Below are 16,004 nucleotides of genomic sequence, written 5' to 3' on the forward strand. Positions count from 1 at the left end.
CTGGGCTACTTCCTTCAGCACTCTTGGATGCAGACTATCCGGCCCCAGGAATTTATCCACCTTTAATCCCTGCAATTTAACTAATACAACTTCTCGATTTACAATTATTTCCTTTAGTCCCTCCGTCACAATAGATCCTGATCCTCAATAATTTCCTGTAGATTAGTTATGTCTTCTTTGGTGAAGACAGAACTAAAATAGTCATTCAAACAGTCTGCCATACCCTTGTTCCCCATGATCAACTCACCCATTTCTGTCCGCAATGGATCCACATTTGTCTTAGCTAACCTCTTTCTCTTAATGTATCTATAAAAGCTTTTACAGTCATCTTTTATGTTCCCTGCCAGCTTTCTCTCATAATCTCTTTTACCTTTCCTAATTAATCCTTTTGTCCTCCTCTGCAGAACTTTGAATTTCTCCCAATCACCAGGAATATTATTCTTTTTGGCTAATTTGTAAAATCCTTCTTTGGATTTGACACTCTCTCGGATCTCCCTTGTTAGCCACGGATGCGCTACCCTCCTCGATTTATTCTTCGTACAAACTGGGATGTATATTTTCTGCACATGCTCCAAACTAACCTTGAATAATTGCCATTGCATTTCTACCATTAGACCTTTAAGTATAATTTGCCAATCTATTTTAGCCAATTCACATCTCATACCATCAAAATTACCCCTCTTCAAGTTCAAAAACTTTGTATCAGTATCAACTCTGTCACATTCCATCCTAATGAAGAATTCCACCCTATTGTGGTCACTCTTGCCCAAGGGGTTCCTCAAAACAAGATTGCTAATTAGCCTTTCTCCATTACTTAATACTCAGTCTAGAATGACCTGTTCCCTCGTCGGTTCCTCAACATGCTGATTTAGAAAACAATCCTGCATACATTCTAATAAATCCTCTTCATCTTAACCTTACCAATTTGGTTCACCCAATCTACATGTAGATTAAAGTCACCCATTATTATTAGTTTAAAAGATTATTCTAGTTTAAAAGTGATATTTGTGAAAATATTTAAATAAAGAACAAATGGTGGTAGAAAGAAAGAGAGAAAAAGATGAAAGAAAGAAAGGTCTCTTGATTGTTTGAGTAAGGCAACAAGAGAATACTATATTAAAAAGATTCTATGCATTATTGGCACATTCTTTTGGAATTCTTAGCAAGGTTCAAAGTTTCTAGACTAAAGAATGTTCTCCTACCTCAACAGGCACTTGCTAAACCTGTTTAGCAGATGCAGATTTTTAAAAAAGTTATTTTCATAACATTGGTGGGGTCTCCAGGAAGAGTTTATTCTTTCCTCCTCCCTCTACCTTTTAATTCAGGTGCCTGTCTGCTCTTTTGCTCAAACCTCAATGAAGGGTTCAGACCTGAAACATTGTTTATATAATCTGTCTCCTATGAATGCTGCAGAACCTGTTGAATTTCTCCAGCACTTTTGTGTATGAACTACAATCACAGTGTTCTGAACACTTTCTTGGTTCACTACATAGTTTATTGCGGTTGTGCAAGCCGACCTTGAGAAAGTAAAGGTGAGCCCTGACCTGAAACTTACATGGTCCAAAATACATCCAACTAAATATCACTTCGTAGTATCACAGAATGGTAACAGCAAAGATTGTGGCTGTTAAATCCTTCATAACTAAACTGCCTGTTTGTAAATGCAATTCAGTCAGTTCCATCTCTCTACTCCCCACTCAGTTCTAAAAATCATTTTCACATACTGGTAGTTCACATACTTTCTTTTGAATACTATAATTGACATTGCCATTCCAGGCCTTAACAACTCACTGAATGTTACTTTTGACTCTTGCTAATCATCTTTATTTGTGTGTCTAGATTCTTAATATTTTCCACCAATTGGGACAGTTTCTCTCCAAGTTCTCAAACCATATCTTGATGATTTTTAGTTCCTTTATCAAATCCTCTTAAAACCTTCCACTATTCCAAAGAGAACAATAAGTCTTTGGTCTATCCACATGACCAAAATATTTAGAATAATCTTTTGCACTCTCATAGGAACATAGGAACATAGGAAGTAGGAACAGGAGTAGGCCAAAAATGGCCCATCGAGCCTGCTCCGCCATTCAATACGATCATGGCTGATCTAATTTATGACCTAACTCCACCTACCTGCCTTCTCCCCATATCCCCTAATTCCTCTATCATGTAAAAATTTATCTAACCGAATTTTAAATATGTTTAATGAGGCAGCCTCAACCACTTCCCTGGTTAGAGAATTCCAAACATTCATTACTCTCTGGGAAAAACTATTTTTCCTCATCTCTGTCCTAAATCTACTCCCCCGAATCTTGAGACTGTGTCCTCTCATTTTAGTTTCCTCGGCCAGCTCAAAAAACCTTCCTACATCTATCCTATCCATACCCTTCATAATCCCATATGTTTCTATAAGATCTCCTCTCATTCTTCTGAACTCGAGCGAATACAATCATAGATGATTTAATCTTTCATCATAAGTCAACCCCTTCATCCCAGGGATCAACCTAGTAAACCTCCTCTGGACCGTCTCCAAAGCCAGTATATCCTTTCTCAAATATGGAGACCAGAACTGGACACAGTACTCCAGGTGCGGTCTCACCAGTACCTTGTACAGTTGCAACATTACCTCCCTACTCCTGAATTCAATTCCTCTAGCGATGAAGGCCAACATTCCATTTGCCTTCTTAATAACCTGCTGCACCTGCAACCTAACTTTTTGCGATTCATGCACAAGCACTCCCAAGTCCCTCTGCACAACAGCATGCTGTAGTTTTTCACCTTTTAAATAATATTCAGCTCTTTTATTTTTCTTGACAAAGTGGATCACCTCACACTTACTAACATTGTACTCCATTTACCAGACCTTTGCCCACTCATCCAGCTTAACTATATCCCTCTGCAGACTCTCCACATCCTCATTACAATTTGTTCTTCCACTCAATTTGGTGTCATCTGCAAACTTGGCTACACCACATTTTGTCCCCTCCTCCAAGTCATCAATGTAAATGATGAACAGTTGTGGGCCTAACACCTACCCCTGCGGCACCCCACTTACCACTCTCTGCCAACCTGAATAACTCCCATTTATCCTGACTCTCTGCCTCCTTTCAGACAACCAATTTTCAATCCAGGCCAATAGACTTCCCCGGACTCCACTTTGCTGTAACTTACTGAGAAGTCTCTTGTGTGGCACCTTATCAAATGCCTTCTGGAAATCCAAATATACAACATCAACCTGTTCCCCTCTATCCAATGCACCCATTATATCCTCAAAGAATCCTAACAAGTTTGTCAAACAAGATCTTCCCTTTTTAAAACCATGCTGCGTCTGCCTGATTGAACCCTTACGTTCCAAAAGTTTCACTATTTCATCTTTAATGACGGCTTCAAGCATTTTTCCAACTACAGACGTCAAGCTAATTGGCCGATAATTTCCAGTCTTCTGCCTTCATCCCTTCTTAAAAGGTGGCGTGACATTTGTTGTCTTCCAGTCTGCCGGGACCTGCCCAGAATCCAAGGAATTTTGGTATATGACCACCAATGCATTAACTACAACTCCTGCCACTTCCTTCAGAACCCTTGGATGCATATCATCAGGACCAGGTGATTTGTCTGGCTTTAGTCCCATTAGTTTCTCCATCACTACTTCCTTTGTAACAACTATTTTATCAAGGCCCTCCCCAACATTCGCATCCTTAACTCCGCACTTGGGCATGCTGGACGTGTCTTCCACCGTGAAGAATGACACAAAATATTTGTTCAATGCCTCGGCCATTTCCTCATTTTTTGCTACCAGTTTTTCTTTCTCATCCTCCAAGGGTCCTATGTTAACTCTGGCCACCCTCTTCCATTTTATATATTATAGAATTTTTTGCTTTCTGTTTTTATATTTTGTGCCAATTTACTTTCATAATCCTTTTTCCCATTTCTTATTACCCACTTTGTAACCCCTTGTTGTCTCTTAAAGTTTTCCCAATCTTCCAGTTTCCCACTGCTCTTTGCAGCTTTGTACACCGGCGTCTTCAATTTTATACTCTCCTTTATTTCCTTTGTTAACCACGGTTGATTTTTCCCTCCCTTGCTGCCCTTTTTCCTGACCGGAATATATTTTTGTTGAGCATTACAAAATATTTCTTTTAAAATTTTCCACTGTTCCTCAACTGTTTCATCAATTAGCCTGTGCTCCCAGTCCACTCTGCCCAATTCCTCCCTCATCCTATGGTAGTCACCCCTGTTTAAGCATAATATATTAGTTTTAGATCTAACTATTTCCCCTTCCATCTGAATGAGAAATTCAATCATACAATGATCGCTATTTCCCAGATGGTCTCTGACTATTACATCATTTATTATACCTATCTCATTGCACAACACTAGATCCAGGAGAGCATTTTCTCTTGTGGGTTCCTTAACATGCTGCTCAAGAAAGCTATCGCGGATGCATTCTATGAAGTCCTCTTCCAGACTCCCACGACCAACTTGATTTTCCCAATCTATGTGGAAGTTAAAAGTCCCCCATGACTACTGCCGTATCATTATTACATGCCTCACTTATCTCTCTATTTATTTCCTGTGCCACTAAACTATTGTTATTTGGTGGGCCATAGATAACACCCACCAATAATTTTTTCCCTTTGTTATTCTTTATCTCTACCCAAATGGACTCAACATTATGCTTATATCATCCCTCACTACTGCCTGGAGATCATCTTTGATTAAGAGTGCAACTCCACCTCCCTTACCATCCTGTCTATCTCTTTGCACCACCTGATACCCTTGAAAGTTTAATTCCCATTTAGGGTCACCTTGTAGCCATGTTTCCGTGATGGCTACCAAACCATAGCCATGGGTACTGATTTGCACCTCAAGTTCACTAACCTTATTTCTAATACTGCGGGCATTCAGATAAAGTGCCCTTATGCTCTTTGTCCTTTTTATATCTAGTAACTTCTGTAACCTTTTTTGATTTTTCTGCCCACTATTTTTCTTTGTAATTTTCTTAACACTATCATTGACCCGAAAACTCACTGCACCATCTGATTTTTTACTTTCTCCTCCCAACATTACTTTTCCTATTTTACTTTTCCTGGCCATTACTTTATCTTCCCTACCCTTTTCCCTATCACTCTGGTTCCCATATCCCTGCCAAATTAGTTTAAACCTTGCCCCACTGCTGTACCAAACATACTTGCCAAAATGTTGACACCTTTTGGATTTAGGTGCAACCTGTCCCTCTTGTAAAGATCATGCCTTCCCTAAAGAGATCCCAATGATCCAAGAAGCCAAATCCTAGCCACACGTTCATTTTCCTTATCCTTACATTCTTTTCATCACTTGCATTTGGAACAGGTAGTAATCCCGAGATCACCACCCTAGCATTCCTGTCTTTCAGCTTTCGTCCTAGCTCACTGTAATCCCTTTTCATTACCTCCTCCCTTTTCTTGTCAATGTCGTTTGTACCCACATGTACCAAGACATCAGGCTGCTCTCTCCATATTCTTTTCATTTATTCTAAAGTGTGGCATCTAGAAATGGACATAATTCTTTTGACATGGCTGGACCAGTATTTTATAAAGGTTCTCCATAACCATACAGCAAAAAAATTAGGCCCTTTGGTTTATCTAATCCATTGGTTTTCAAACTTTCTCTTTCCACTCACATACCACCTTAAGTAATCCCTATGCTCTGTGATTACTAAGGGATTACTTAAAGTGGTATGTGAGTAGGAAGGGAAAATTGAGAACCACTGTTCCAGACCCAATTGTTACTCAAATATTAAGAAAAGTTTGCATTCACCTATTTCCATTTGAATTATGAAACCGTGCATATAAGTGAATTAGGTATGATTAAAAGAGTGGTTTTCAAACTTTTTCTTTTCACTCACATACCACCTTAAGTAATCCTTTACTAATCAAAGAGCACCTATGGCATAGGGATTACTTAAGGTCATATATGAATGGAAAGAAAAAGTTTGAATACCACTGATTTAGTCCATGCCGAACTATTATTATCCCTAGTCCCATTGAATTGCACCTGACCATAGTCCTCTATATCCCTCCCATCCATGCACCTATACAATTTTTTTCTTAAATGGCAAAATTGAGTCTGCATTTACCACTTCAGCTGACATCCTTGTTCTTATTATTTAAACATGAAAGTCTGCAGATACTGCGATTGTAGTGTAATACATAAAAGTGTCGGGGAAACTCAGCAAGTCACGAAGCAAAGCGTAACCAATGTTTCAGGGTTGAGCCCTTCGTCAAGTTGGGAGCAAAAAGCAGGCAGGCATCTGAGTAAAAAACTGGGGGAAGGAGGAGGAGGAGGAGGAGGAGGAGGAGGGAGGAGGGGGGAGGAGGAGGAGGAGGAAAAAGAGAAGGGGAAGGAACACAGGTTAATAGGCAAGAAGTCATGAGTGAATATGGGTCGGAGGGTAGAAGAGAAAAAAGCTAAGAAGTGATGGGGAGGGGGTCAACACTCTAAATGGAGTGGGAATGGGGTGGGGAGTTGGAGGAATGTGTTGGTTTTTTTTTATAAACACACACCTAGGATTCTATTTCCTTTGTTTTAACTCACTTTCAATTTTTCCTGTCACTCTCCATTAGCAATGCACAGATTACCTCCCTCATGAATCTTCTATTCTTAATCCTTTATCTAAATTGTATCTTTTAATTTATATTGAGACAGAGTATATAGAAATGTTTTTAGGAGATATTTGGGAAATGTTTGTTAGAGTAGGTTACATGCGAACACTTTTTAAAAAAAACTTTATTTAAAACTTTTAAAAACAACGTAAAATCAATAGCAGCAAAAAAAAGGTTTTTATACAATATAGTAAACCCCCTCCCACCCCCCCACTGCTCAGCCACCCCCCTCAAGGGGAGCCAAAAAATAAAATAAGATGACCACATTTTAACAAAAAATGAGTAATTATCATGTAAATTATGTTATTTTCTCCATATAAATACAAGATCTCAATTCATTATGCCAATGAGCTATATTAATCTCTACATTGTCTTTCCAAGTAATTGCTACACATTTTCATGCCACAGCCAAACGTACAAATGCTATTTGAAACTTATCCAACCCCAAACCATTCAAAGAAACCATATAACCCAAAAAAAAATATCTCTGGATCTAATGGTAATTTAATTTTAAATAATTTCTCCAAAACCAACCTAACTTTTCCCCAAAATGGTTGTACCCTATCTCAGGACAAACTACATGCATATAGATCCAACCACTCCACGGACAATGCTATTGCCACCACCCTCTATCTAGCCCTCACCCACCTGGAAAATAAAGACTCATATGTTCGAAAGCTCTTTATTGACTTCATCTCAGCATTCAACACGATCATACCACAGTACCTGATCTGGAAGTTGAGTCTGTTGGGTCTAAAAACCTCCCTCTGCAATTGGATTCTCGACTTCCTGTCGGGGAGACCTCAAGCAGTCCGTATCAGAAAAAGCACTTCTAAGACAATCACACTGAGCAAAGAGGCCCTTCAGGGTGGTGTGCTTGACCCTCTGCTGTTTACTCTTCTGACCCACGATTGTGTAGCCAAACACAGCTCGAACCACATCATCAATTTCACTGACAACATGACAGTGGTGGGCCTTATCAGTAAGAGTGAGGAGGCCACATACAGAGACGAAGTACAGACACTAACGAACTGGTACAGAGCAAACAACCTGTATCTGAACAGTAAGAAAAAAATAGAGATGGTTGTCGACTTCAGGAGGGCTCAGGGAGATCACGCTCCCCTGACCATTGACAGCTCTACCATTGAGTCAAGAGTATCAAGTTCCTTGGTGTGCACCTGGTAAAGAACCTCTCTTGGTCCCTTAACATTAGCTCCATAGCCAAGAAGGCCCAGCAGCACCTCTACTTTCTGTGAAGGCTGAGGAAAGTCCATCTCCCACCCTCCATCCTCACTACATTCTACAGAGGATGTATTGGGAGCATCCTGTACAACTGTATCACCGCCTGGTTTGGAGGCTGTACCACCTCGGACCGCAAGACCTTGCAGAAGATAGTGAAGTCAGCGGAAAAGACTATTGGGGAACCTCTTACTAGAATGAAGGTCACCTACTACACAAATGCAGGTGGAAAACAATAAACTTCACACATCCTGCACGTAAACTGTTCTCCCTTCTGCCATCTGGCAGGAGGCACCGTAGCACTCGGGCCCTTACATTCAGAATGGGGAAATGGATTTTCCCCCAAACCATCAGGCTCCTGAAATCCCAGTACAGATGTGGATAGTAAACTGTGGAATTTTAGTGTATATTTTAATGTGTTAACTACTTTCCAAACTTACATCTATGTAAATATGCTCCGTGGTCTTGGAGAAACACTATCTTGACCTACTGTCCGAGCATGGTATGATCGATTAATAAAGTTGACTTGACTTTACTTGAAATTTGACTTAAAGACAGACTTAGGAATGGATCTTGTTCATAACCCAGGGATTGCCTGTACGTTATAACAATATTTTATTTAATATAAAACTATTTACAAGAATATCACAATATTTCAAACTTAATCCAAATATATGTGGCATTTTATATTAAAAAATACAAAAAAGAAAAACCTCCTCCCCAATGCCCTACAAACTAAAAAAAAAGAAAAAGGGACAAGAAAACCACAACAGAAGCGCTTCATTTTTCAATACTTTCAAACACACACACACACACACACACACACACACACACACACACACACACATTTTTTTTCAAACTTTATTTAAAATTTTCAAAATATTATCAAACAATACATAAAATAAAAATAAAAATAAACTACAACTAAAACCAACCCACCCACCCCTCTTCCCCCTCAGCAAACCCAGCAAGGTCATACTCTGGTCAACCACCTTGAGCAGTTTTGATTCGCTGTTTGAGATATCAAGATAGGGAGATTATTTTGCGAGTTGCGGTGCAAAATGCACATAAACATCAGTCCTCATTGATGGTACAAGGTAATAAGGTTTTCTTTTATCCCGACAAGTCAGAAGATTATTAAGAGACATAAAGATTTTAATTCTGCAAAAAGAGGTGCTTTGGAGAAAGGAATACATGTTTTCTTTTCGATATCCTGCTGTGCTGAAGGTTTTCTATGGTAATTTCCAATCACAGATTTTTGAGAATGACCACGATACTTTAATTTTTGCTAATTCTCTGCCAGACAGGGCTACTGAACAACATTCGTCTCCGAAGAGGAAGATGTTTGATAAGAAGAATGGAAATGGGAATGGAAAAGGAGACAGGTCAAAAAGTTTGATTGACATTGATGATCCGGAACAAGTTCTGGGACTGAAATCATTGGGAATATGATATTATTCAGACTTATAATTGTTTGGAAGTCTGACTGGGGGTGCGGGGGGGGGGGGGTGGGGGGGGTTGGTTGACACTGAAGCTTTTGGAAGTCATCTGCCACCTGTAAGGGAGGGGGGGGGGTTTCTTCTTCTTTCCACACCCAGTTAATTGGGAAACTACTAGTCTTTTGTAGTTTTGGGGTATAATTTTTTTGTTTGTATTTGGTTTTTTTTAATAGTTTATTAACTTAGGGGTTTTTCTGCAAGGGGAGCTTTATTTTATTGGGTCTTTTTTTGGGTTTGTAAAAAGCCTTTTTTTGCTGTTAAAATAATGTCTAATTTGAATTTTGCGACTTTTAATGTTCAGGGTTTAAATATCTGATTAAGCGTAAACGTGTTCAGGTTTACATTAAAAAGATGAAAGTGGATGTAGTTTTTCTGCAGGAAACACATTTAACTGAAAAAGAACATTTAAAACTGAAGAGAGACTGGGTTGGTCATGTGATTTCATCTTCTTTTAATTCAAAAGCACGTGGAGTTGCGATCTTGATTCATAAGAAAATACCGTTTGAACATGAATCATTGGTGGAAACAGCTAGTCGAATTTTAATGATTAATTGTAAACTGTTTGCGGAACCATGGTATTTTTAAGTGTGTACGCACCCAATGTTGATGATGAGCAATTCATGTCTGAAGCTTTTCTAACACTGAGTAAAACTAAGGAAAACATTTTAGTTAGGGGAGATTTTAATTGTGTATTAGACCTGTTATTGGATAAATCTCCGAAAACTTTAAAAAAAAAATCGAAGGCAGCTGTTCAAATGGCTTCACTGATGAAGGATTTGAATTTAGTAGAGATTTGGAGAAGGTTAAATCCTACTGGAAAGGAATTTTCATTTTATTCTTCTCGACATGATTCATTTTCTAGGATAGATTTATTTTTGGTATCAGTACATTTACAAGCTCATGTTAATCAGGCTGAATATAAGAGTACAATTGTGTCATTGTTATTTATTTCTTGTGTTGGACCGGAAGAAACTCAATCAACCTTTCGTTGGAGATTTACTGCAATTTTACTGAAAAAGCCTGAATTTGTTAGTTTTATTAAGGATCAAATTATTTCTTTTTTGAGTTTGAATAGGAATTCAGTACAGAGTAATTTTACTTTATGGGATGCTTTGAAGGTTTTTTTATGTCAAATTATTAGTTATTATTTGAAAGAAAAAAAGAAATTTTTGGCCAAGGGTTAGATGTTGGAAAAATAGATAGCTGACTTGAAAAAGGAGTTTCAGAAGAATTGTATGGAAGATAATAAGGCTGCTCTAACTAAATTAAAATTACATTATAATATATTACAAACATATCAATATAAGCACTTGGTTCAAAGATATAAACAATGCTATTATGAGTTGGTTGATAGAGCGCATAAAGTTTTAGCTTGGCAATTGAAAACAGAACAAGCTTCAAGAACTTTTAATGCTGTGAGAAAAAGTACATCAGTTACCTATAAATCTCAAGAAATAAATGACCAATTTTTGTAATTTTATCAGAAATTATATACTTCGGAGGGGGTTCGAGATGATCGTTCTATTGAGTCTTTTTTGTCTGGCTTGAATTTGCCAATATTAGGGGAAGATATGAGAAAATTGGATTCTCCTTTTATGGATCTTGAGATAAAGGATGTGATACAACAAATGCCAAATGGGAAGTCTCCAGGTGATGATGGATTTTCTGCTGAATTTTATAAAGTTTTTAATGAGGATTCATCTCCTTTATTCATTGATGTTGTTCAGCAGTGACGCAGGAACAAGCTTTACTGGAGTCTTGTTCAAATACAATAATAACAGTAATACCCAAAAAAATAGAGATCCTTTGAATGTAGCTTTATATATAAATAAATAAATATATATATATATATATATATATATATATATTTTTTTTTTCCATAGAGACCTAAGAGAAAGGGAATGTTTATGATTCATTTAAATTTTAATACTAACAGTTTGTAAATATTTCACAGAAAGTATGATATTTATCTTTTAAATTGTAAGTAATTTTCTGAAGTGGAAATTCTGCATGCCATCTATCCATTCCCAAATCAATATCCAACTTCCAAGTTATAGCAATACATTTTCTAGCTATTGTCAAAGCAATGTGAACAAATTTCACTTGATATTTATTCAGTTTTAATTTAGTTTAATTCCTCTAATGTCTCCCAGTAAAAATAACATTGGATCCTGTAGGATCCAGTTATTCATTCTAATAAATTACACAAATCAAGCCAAAAAGGTTTTATTGTGGAACATTGCCAAGTTGAATGGAAAAAAGTACCAACTTCTTGTTGACATTTAAAACATAAATCTGAATAAATAAAATTCATATTATGTAACTTTTGTGGTGTTAAATATAATTGATGAATAAAATTATATTGAACTAACCGATATTTCACATTTATTGTACTTTTTCATATTCTCTCTACATATCTGAATCCATCTACACTCATCTATTTGCTTATTTAAATCTACCTCCCATTTATGTCTTGATTTATGAACTCCTTTTTTTTGAGCCTTCTTTTGTAATAATTTATACATTTCTGAAATAAATTTCTTTACATCCCTAGTACTTAATAATAATTCCATTTCTGTCTCTACTGGTAATACTAAATCTTGACCAAAAATTTCACAAAAGAATCTCTTCACTTGATAATATTGTATTTTACAATTATTTTAAATTTTTCCTTCATTCTACTAAAAGAAATAAATTTACTGGCTTCAAAACAATCTTTAATTTTCTTAATAACACAATTTTGCCAGATTTAAAAAAAATTATTTTCCATAGAAAATGGAATGTCTAATTTGAATAAAATTGTTCTTCCAAACATTAATCCTCTTCCTCCAATGTCTTTATCAATTTTATTCCAAAGTTTAATTAAATGTTTTAGCATGGGTGTTTCTTTATTTGCTATTAATAACCTTGAATTCTATTTATAAATAAAATGTCATGGACCATTTTCTCCTATTTTATCAAGCTTTATATTTACCCATGTTGGAACATCATTTAACTCAAACATTACATTAATAAATCTCAATTATGTGCTTTATAATAATTCATAAAATTGGGGAGCTGTAAATGTCCCAAATCATATTTCCATGTCAATTTCTCTAAAACCCTATCCATTTTTCCTTTCCATAAAAATTTTTCAACACAAACATTTAATTCTTTAAATATTTTTTGAGGAATTGAAATTAGAATCAATTGGAATAAATATTACATTTGAGGAAAAGGGTCTGCCCTACTTGATCTCAGCCCTTTTTACTTTAGTCTTGATAAAAGGTCCTAACCTAAAACGTCGACTGACCATTTCTACCCTTGGTTGCTGCCTGATCCTCTCAATCCCTCCAATACTTCATTGTTTACAGGGGGATCTGTGGATTGCATGTGGGACAAATAGATAAGATGTTTTAAAAGATATAATAGGATCCTTGCCTTTATCAGCCAAGGCAAGACTGTCAGATGTAGTATTCATCATACAATTGTCTAAAAAGTTAATAACTGCTGGAGCATGTGTGCAATTCTGAAGGATATGGTGATGCAGCAGGAAGGATGTGACAGAAAGAGAGGCTGCAGTGGATGTTGTCAGAACTAGAGAATTGGAGTTACAGGGAGAGACTGACTCAGCTAGGTTAATGCAATACACAAACATGCTGGAGAAACTTAGGAGGTCATGCAGCGTCCAAATGAAGTCAAGGATAATCAAGTTTCAGCCTGGCCCAAAGTTTTGATTATCCTTGACAGATTAGGAGAATGAGAAGAGAAAATGAATGGCAAATGAAATATAATGTTGGAAAGTGTACAGTCATGCACTTTGGTAGAAAATATAAATGGGCAGACTATTTTTTGAATGGGAAGAAAATTGAAAATACCCAGATGCAAAGGGACATGGAAATCCTCGTGCAGGATAGCCTGAAGGTAAACTTGCATGTTAAGTCAGTGGTGAAGAAGGCAAATGCAATGCTGGCCTTCATGTCAAGAGGAATAGAATATAAGAGCAGGGATGTAATGTTGAGGCTTTATAAGGCATCGATGTATTGTGAGCTTGGAGTATTGTGAGCAGTTTTGGGCTCCTCGTTTAAGAAAAGATGTGTTGATATTAGAGAGGATTAAAAGGAGGTTCACCAGGATGATACCAGGAATGAAAGGGTTATCATATGAGGGGCATTTGGCAGCTCGTGGCCTTTATTTATTGAAATTTAGGAGAAAAAGATTGGATCTTATTGAAACATTTTGAATCAATGTGCAATCCTTCAGTGATACTAGATTGCACCTCAAACTATATAGCTGCAAATTATTTTTAGGTGCTAATTGCTAGCTTTCATTGCAAGTTAAAAATAAAAGTTAATTTTGCCTGTTAGCGCTATTGCTTCTGAAAAACAATTTTAACAGCCTCCCAAAAATTCTGAAGTGATGCAATTAACAGAAATTCTTCAACATGATCAATTTGATTTTTGGGGATGTATTCAGTTTCAGGTCAGCACTGTTTTTAATTAGTGCCAAAGACCTTGGGAACCTTATGTATTGATATAATTAGGGTTTAAAAAATTCTGTTATATATTTGGTGTCAGTTTGATGGATTTTGTGCAAATCAAGAATCGTGGAAATTTGTGAAATTTGGTAAATTATATCATGGAAGCCAAAAATACAACCATTCATTTAAATCCACCTTATCAATACATAAGGTTCCCAAGGTCTTTGGCACTAATTAAAAGCAGTGCTGACCTGAAACTGAATGCATCCCCAAATATCAAATTAATCATGTTGAAGAATTTCTGTTAATTGCATCACTTCAGAATTTTTGGGAGGCTGTTAAAATTGTTTTTCAGAAGCAATAGCGCTAACAGGCAAAATTAACTTTTATTTTTAACTTACAATGAAAGCTAGCAATTAGCACCTAAAAATAATTTGCAGCTATTTAGTCTGAGGTGTAATCTAGTATTATTGAAGGATTGCACATTGATTCAAAATGTTTCAATAAGATCCAATCTTTTTCTCCTAAATTTCAATAAATATAGGCCACGAGCTGCCAAATGCCCTTCATATGATAACCCTTTCATTCCTGGAATCATCCTGGTGAACCTCCTTTTAATCCTCTCTAATGCCAACACATCTTTTCTTAAACGAGGAGCCCAAAACTGCTCACAATACTCCAAGCTCACAATACATCGATGCCTTATAAAGCCTCAACATCACATCCCTGCTCTTATATTCTATTCCTCTTGAAATGAAGGACAGCATTGCATTTGCCTTCTTCACCACTGACTTAACATGCAAGTTTACCTTCAGGCTATCCTGCACGAGGATTTCCATGTCCCTTTGCATCTGGGTATTTTCAATTTTCTTCCCATTCAGAAAATAGTCTGCCCGTTTATATTTTCTACCAAAGTGCATGACTGTACACTTTCCAACATTATATTTCATTTGCCATTCATTTCTCTTCCCTTTCTCATAATCTGTCTCAGTCCTTCTGCAGCTTCCCTGTTTCATCTACACTGCCTGTTCCTCCCCCTACCTTCATCTGCAAACTTGGCCACAAAGCCATTCATTCCAAAAAAAAACAAATCATTAATATACAATATAAAAAGAAATGTCCCCTGTGGAACACCACTAGTAACTGGCAGCCAATCAGAATATGATCCTTGTATTCCAACTCTCTGCTTCCTGCCATATGTTCAATATGAAATCAATGAGTCAATAATTGCAGTTAAGCAGATGTTAAATATCTACAGGATAACATGGACTACAAATTTGGTTTGCTGAAAGTTCAGATTATTGATGATTCATTACAATTGACTTACATATATTGTTTATGTCATATAATTAAAATTAGCACCAACACAACAAACCATCAATGCACAATGAAGTCTTTTATCTATATGCAAATGTAGAAAGCAAACCTTTATTTACAGTACAATGATATGTAAATATTTAGGTTTAACTCAGTCATGTAAAGGTCAATGGCAAGCTTGGTACTTAATGCACCTGAGCAATAATTGGCCTTGAGAAGAAAATGGAGGGCAGAGCCATTTTCACCTTGAACTAGCATAAGCAGTTTGCTGAAAATGCTCAGACAGTAATGTTAAAGTGGAAGCTTAAAGCTGTAGACTAAATGCTGGTGAAATATAGTGATATTTTTAATGACCTGATGGTGTGTCCTGAAGGGAAACATGGAGATGATGATGTTCTCCAACATCAAAAAAAGGTCATAGGTTTGGAAAGGGATGGTAAAGAACTGGTATAATGCAACTCTGTCTGTCAAATGGGCAATGTGCAGAGATTTACCCTGTTTATGGTAACAATTGTCAATATGTAGATTGTTGAGAATATCTTTTGGTTGACTATTCCCCAATATTAGTTCAATTAAAAAGTAACTATTAAATCTCAATAATGAAACTTTGACTTTCATTTTTCATCCAGTTTGGTCCATGATGACTCTACCAAACAAGAGAAGGACATGCTGTGCTTTCTTCAAGTGGAGTCCAATCCAGTGATATACCAATTTGTCACCAGAGAGAAGACTATGGATGGCATCAAGAGTAAAACACTGTGTTTTTAAGAAAAAGTATGCAGACGCTATGATTGAAGTTAAAACACAATGCTGGAGAAATTCAGCAAGTCAGATCGTGTACTTGAAATA

The 16,004-nt window shown here is 36.7% G+C and overlaps 1 protein-coding gene across 8 annotated transcripts in view; it reads right to left on the bottom strand.

Annotated features, from left to right (window-relative positions):
• Positions 1-16,004, bottom strand: part of LOC138761838 (inositol polyphosphate 1-phosphatase-like) — a 146,627-nt gene that overhangs the window by 56,576 nt on the left and 74,047 nt on the right. The window contains exon 1 of one of the 8 annotated variants that reach the window (XM_069934672.1): positions 922-1,018. The exons of 6 other annotated variants lie outside the window; for them this stretch is intronic. The gene's annotated coding sequence lies outside the window, so the exon portion shown is untranslated. Of the gene's footprint in view, positions 1-664; positions 744-921; positions 1,019-16,004 lie in introns of those variants that run through there. One more of the 8 variants, XM_069934673.1, reaches the window with a different exon arrangement.

Source organism: Narcine bancroftii, chromosome 4, assembly GCF_036971445.1.
Source record: "Narcine bancroftii isolate sNarBan1 chromosome 4, sNarBan1.hap1, whole genome shotgun sequence".
NCBI lineage: Eukaryota > Metazoa > Chordata > Chondrichthyes > Torpediniformes > Narcinidae > Narcine > Narcine bancroftii.